The sequence below is a fragment of the Nicotiana sylvestris genome, chromosome 1, assembly GCF_000393655.2.
Source record: "Nicotiana sylvestris chromosome 1, ASM39365v2, whole genome shotgun sequence".
In the NCBI taxonomy this organism is placed as follows: domain Eukaryota; kingdom Viridiplantae; phylum Streptophyta; class Magnoliopsida; order Solanales; family Solanaceae; genus Nicotiana; species Nicotiana sylvestris.
The window spans coordinates 185040403-185046949 of record NC_091057.1 but is presented as its reverse complement, the minus strand read 5'-3'; the positions used below and the strand labels follow the sequence as shown (position 1 = coordinate 185046949).

General features: G+C 36.5%; 1 long non-coding RNA gene across 1 annotated transcript; it reads left to right on the top strand.

Annotated features, from left to right (window-relative positions):
- LOC104219067 (uncharacterized) lies at positions 1 to 2104 on the top strand. Its single transcript, XR_709148.1, has 2 exons — positions 1 to 1343; positions 1649 to 2104. It is a non-coding gene; the product is annotated as an uncharacterized lncRNA (long non-coding RNA).
- Positions 2105 to 6547: the final 4443 nt, after the last annotated feature.

Here is a 6547-nt window from a genome sequence, read left to right as displayed (position 1 = left end):
CAAAAAATTCCCTAACAAACTTTCTCTGCTTAAATACTTTTCTTCTCACTCTCTCTACAGACGAGCTTCAATGGCATCAATGGCTGCCAATATATTCAATTTAACATGTTATCAGAGCTAGGCTCACAACGATCGATATTGACAGTCGCATAGAAGCTCAGATCTGATTCCTCCTCTTCTCATATTCAATTTTTCCCTAATTTCTCAATTAACTTTCGTCTCTGCTAAATTCCGTATCAAATCCTTCACTAAAACCAAAAATGTCAGTCGATACACCTCAAAACGTGGCTGGAACCTCACATGCAAGCTCTCAACAACTTAATTGTAACGATCCACTCTATTTGCATCCTTCAGATACGCCAGGTGTCGCATTGGTGCCACAATTGCTGATTGGAACGGAGAACTACTCGGAGTGGAGTATATCGATGAAGATGTCTCTGCTCGTGAAGAATAAATCGAATTTATAGATGGATCGTGTGCTAGAGAGACCTACATAGCAGATAGCTTTCGATTGCATCTGTGGGAGAGATGCAATGCCATTGTCCAGTCGTGGATAATGAGCTCTGTAGCACAGGAGCTGAGGAAAGGAATAGTGTATTCATCAAATGTACAAAAGGTATGGGAAGCCCTCAAGGAACTTTTTGATAACGTAAATGCAACAAAAATCTATCATATGAACATAGAAATAAGTAGTCTAATGCAGGGTATCTCCAGTGTATCAATATATTACTCGAAATTGAATGATTTGTGGGCTGAATTTGAGTCAATTATAACCTATCCTGGTTGTGATTGTGCGAGATCTAGGCTATTTGTTGAGTTCTTACGCCAACAGAAGCTAATGAAATTTTTGATGAGACTAATTGATACATATACACCTCAAAGGAGTCAGATTTTAATGATGAACCCCACTGCCACACTTGATCAAGCATATTCTATGCTCATACAGGATGAGAGTTAGAGAATGAGTGGGAGTTCGATGTCATAGAGTGGTATTCTGGGGAGTGGACTTGTGGAAGGTACTAGTAGCATCAGGCCTAAGCGTAGCAATAATCTTTGCTATGACTATTGCCACATGAAGGGCCACAAGAAAGAGAATTGCTACAAACTAGTTGGATATCTATCCAATTCTAGATTTGACAACAGAAGAAGAGGTGGTTTTAAGAACCAGAATCAAATGCCTACAGCTCATAACGTGAGTATGAATGATAAAGGGAAAATGCATTTTGAAAATCTGAAGAAAATAGCTACACCAACTTTGACAGTGTTCACTGCTGAACAATACCAATAAATTCTGAAGCTGCTAAGCAAGGAACATGAACCAACTGAAACAACAAACATGACAGGTATATCTAATGCTTCTCAAGGTTAATGGATTATTAACTCTAGAGCTTCTAATCACATAGCTTCATCCTTGAACCTGTTATTAAATCCTAAGAGTGTGCCAAATAATCAACCTAATTATGTGCAATTACCGAATGGAAACAACACTGAGATCACTCACACTGGGTCTTGTTCTATTCTTCCTACACAAACTATACAAAATGTGCTATATGTGCCTGACTTTAAGTACAACCTTCTCTCTATTTCTAAATACACAAGAGAATTACAATGCTCAATTAGTTTCTATCCTAATTTCTGCCTATTTCAGGATCTCTTCGGTGGCATGGTGAAGGGGATTGGTAGATTCAGGGGTAGCCTATACATCCTCAATCCTTTCACACATGTTGCTGCTCCTTCTACTGCTATTCTTTAAATCATATAGCTTCTTCAGTCCAACATCATTCTGATGATTTGTGGCATCAAAGGCTATAGTCATGTTTCAATTGCAGTATCATAGAAAATACCCTCAATAAAGGATCTTGTGTCTAAATCAACACCTAATACTTGTTCTATATGTCCATTAGCTAAACAAGTTAGACTACCATTTCCTACTAGTGTAACCAGATCAAATTCCCCATTTAGTCTTGTACATATGGATGTTTGGGGTCCATATAGAGTGTCTACTTACAATAATTTTAATTACTTCCTTACTCTTGTTGATGATTACTCCAGGATGACCTGGACATTTCTCTTGAGACTGAAAAGTGATGTCTATGTTGTCTTACTTGATTTCCTTCAATTGGTACACAATCAATTTTCTACTTTTGTTAAAGTCTTTAGATCTAATAATGGACATGAGTTTTTAATTCTATATGCTCTAATCTGTTTAGATCCAAAGGCATAGTCCATCAAAGCAGTTGTGTTCACATCCCACAATAAAATGGGATAGTATAAAGAAAACACAGATACATTCTTGAAATAGGAAGAGCATTGAGATATCAAGCCCATACCATTAAGATTTTGAGGGAATTGTATTCTGATAGCAATATACATCATAAATAGATTGCCAAGTCCAACCTTAAAGGGTCATTCACCCTATGAATTGTTTCATGGTCAGCCACCCAAGCTTGACCATATGAGAACTTTTGGATGGCTTTGCTATGCCACAAAGCCTAATTTTAGTGACAAGTTTACTCCAAAATCTATTCTTGTAATCTTCATGGGATATTCATCTACACAAAAAGGATACATGCTTTATGATATTGAAGCTAGTAAGTTTTTCTTCAATAGAAATATGATATTCCATGAAAATATCTTTTCCTTCAAATTTCCTAAGAGTAAATTTCTTGCAGCACCAGATTTAAACTACTCACCATCCATAGACTTCCCTGATATAACTTCACCTGCTCATTCACCCCTCCAACCTGACCTCTCATATCAACCTATTATATTCTCTTCACCTGATCAATCTACTGATTTCTCTGCACCACGGTCCCCAGTAGTTCCTGCTGATACATCCAATTCTGTTCCCACTCCTTCACCTCTTCCTCCATCTAATGCTGCTCCCATTAGAAGGTCAGGCAGAACATCTAAGCCCTCTATTTGGTTGACAGACTATGTTCATCCTCCATTACCTTCTACCTCCAATTGTATCAACTATCATATCCATCACTGTGTTTCCTATACTCATTTGCACCCACATTATCAGTCATTTCTTGCCTTTTTTTCTACTGATACTGAACTTTCTACTTTCTCTCAAGCATCCAAGGATGATAGATAGGTTCAAGCAATGAAACTTGAGACTAAAGCTCTAGAGGATAATCATACTTGGGAGGTTGTGGATCTACCTACTGGGAAAGTTCTAATTGGTTGCAAGTGGGTATATAAGATTAAGTATAATGCTGATGGGTCAGTGGAAAGGTTGAAAGCTAGACTAGTTGCTAAGGGCTATACATAACAAGAAGGTCTAGACTTTCATGATACCTTCTCCCCTATAGACAAACTTACTACTGTTAGGGCTGTTGTAGCTACTGCTGCGCTGAAGCATTGACCTCTTTTTCAAATGGATGTGCACAATGCGTTCCTTAATGGGGATCTTGATAAGGAGGTCTACATGACACTAACCCAGGGATTTGGTAGTCAGGGGGAGTCCAAAGTGTGCAGACTACTCAAATCCTTCTATGGGTTGAAGCAAGCTTCAAGACAATGGAACCTTAAGCTCACACAAGCCCTCACAACTACTGGTTTTCAACAAAGCAAACATGACTAATCTTTATTCACTAGACTTGTCAAAAATAAATTTATTCTAGTGCTTGTATATGTGGATGCCATCTTGGTAACAGGAAATGATTTAAAGGAAATCAACCAGGCTAAAGCTTCACTTCAACAGAATTTCAAACTAAAGAACTTGGGAGAACTAATATACTTCCTAGAAATTAAGTTTGCTAGATCAAAGGAAGGGATACATATGTCACAAAGGAAATATGCACTTGAGATGATTTCAAAAACAGGCTTAGCAGGATCAAAACCAAAAGACATACCTATGGAACAAAATCTGAAACTCACAAGAGTGGAGTTTGATAAGTGCACTAACACAAGCAACCATGATGAGGCATTAGTAGACGGGGGAGTTATCATAGGCTCATAGGGAAGCTACTATACCTCACAATTAACAGAACAGACATCTCATATGCAGTCTAGTGCCTTAGTTCATGCATGTACCAAAAAGGTCACACTATGAAGCAGCATTACATGTTGTGAGATATGTTAAGAAGCAGCCAGGTTTGGGATTACTTATGTCTAGTAAGAGTGAAGAGCGGATACATGCATTTTGTGACTCAGATTGGGCCTCATGCCCTATGTCAAGAAAGTTAGTGACAGGGTACTGTATAAGGTTGGGAAGTTCACTCATCTCTTGGAAGGCAAAGAAGCAAAATACCATCTCAAGAAGCTCTGGAAAAGCAGAGTACAGGAGCACGGCAAGCACAGTAGCTGAACTAGTTTGGTTGAAGGGACTATTGGAAGAGCAACAAGTGAATCTAATATCATCTATGGAGCTATACTGTGACAACAAGCTGCACTGCAAATTGCAGCCAATCCTATGTATCATGAAAGAACAAAACACGTAGAGATAGATTGCCATTTTATTAGAGGAAAAATTTAGCAAAGTATTATCAGAACAACCTATGTTGCTACTCAATGTCAACCTACAGATATTCTAACAAAGGCATTGAGACATCAGCAGCACATGGTTCTTTTATCCAAGTTGAGAATGAAAAATATTTTTCATTCACAACTTGAGAGGGAGTGTTGAAATACATAGTAGTACAGTGTAATTAGTAGTACTCTTTTAGAAGAGTAATCAATTAGCAAAGTGGTTAGATTGTTAGCATAGTAAAAGTCGGTTACTTGATATGTGGATGTGTGTGTGTATATATATATATATATATATATATTGTATTAGTATTGTACATTTCAATTAGAAGAAATAGAACAAAAAATTCCCTAACAAACTTTCTCTTCTTAACTACTCTTCTTCTCCCTCTTAGTTTCCTTTCTCACTCTCTCTACAGACGAGCTTCAATGGCATCACTGGCTGGCGATATATTTAATTTAACAAGAACTAGTAACATAAAAAATCTGTAAACTAATACTTTTTTTAGTAAATTGGTAAATAAAGGATAATGAGCTTCAGGTATATACATACAAAATAATTTTGTAAACAGATTTAAATCATAAATATTATACTTTTTCGGTTGGCTCCAACACTCTAAATTATCACTAACTTCACATTAACATAAGTTATGAAGGAAAAGACTTCAAAAAGTAAAATTATAGATGAACGTGGAGAAGAATATGAGTCATAGAAGTTCAAACAACAAAATATTAAGAGAATGACTCTAATATAAGATGAACTGCCATAAGGTCATGTCATTAACTTACACATTAAGAATTTGGGAGTTATGGACATGAAAAGCGATTAGAGAGTTATGGGTATTAAGAGGAGATGAAGAGGTGTGAGTTAAAAAAGGTAAACTTCAACACAAAATAAATGTAGAAAAAGTAAAGGAAAAACCAGTAACAATTTAATTAATAAAAATATATGTTAATCGGTCTTCTTGATAAGGTTGGCTCCACTGCCCCTGCGTTGACACTAGCAATGTCAAAGAGAATATTCTGTAAGCATCCGTTATGTACCAAATCACTAACCAGTTTATAACATATGAGAGTGGAAGGAAAAGAGGGGAGCACTTATTGATCTATGTTCTGGTGCTTTTAAATATTTAAAATGTAGCAACAAAGAAGTTTTTCAAATATTAGCGTAAGATCTACTAGCAGATCGTGTACTTGCCCTCAACAATCATTAGCAGCTGACATAACAGTATTGTATAAAAAATATCACATCTGAGAATTAGACATGCTAGTCAATAACTACTAAAATCCATCTTTACTTGGGCAAGAAATTACAACATGATGCATATCGATCAGCAGTTCTTGTACATACATAAGTCGTTCGTCCAATGAATTACAAATTAAATATGGCTCTTATAAGAGTATTTGGTTCAAATGTCATATAAACATAAACTCTAAAGTTTTGATAAAAACAACAGCATCAGTACAGGGAGATATCCCAACATATACTGTGACAGGGAAACAAGAGTATGAAGCAAAGAGCTAAGGGCATGTTGTACCACAAAAATGATGGTTACGAATACACATTAAAGCTTGATCTGTAGAATCTAGTAATTCTAATATTCTTGTATTCCCGGTTAAGTTTATTAGTACCTATTAAATTATTATAATGAAAAATATCCACAATGTTAGTCAATGTTGTGCGCGTTGTGTGTCTATGTAAGAATAAGGTAACTAAAGAGAAAGAAAACTTTCCTAAATTGGTGAGTGTCACGACCCAAATCGATGGACCGCGACGGGCACTCGGTACCTTACTCAATCGAGCACCAACATAATGTATTTTTTCATGTCACACTATCATAAATAACTGAGTTGGAAGGCTGTCGTGAGATAAGTAGAATACAACATTTGATACCAACTTATGCATAAGACATACGGGCCTATAAGGCCAAAATAATCACTCGTACACTGAACATAAGCTGACAATGCCATACAATCTTTTATGTACATGACATCTGTCTACAAGCCTCTAAGAATACATAATTTTCATAAAGGTCGGGACAGAGTTCCGTCATACCACACAATACACATCTAA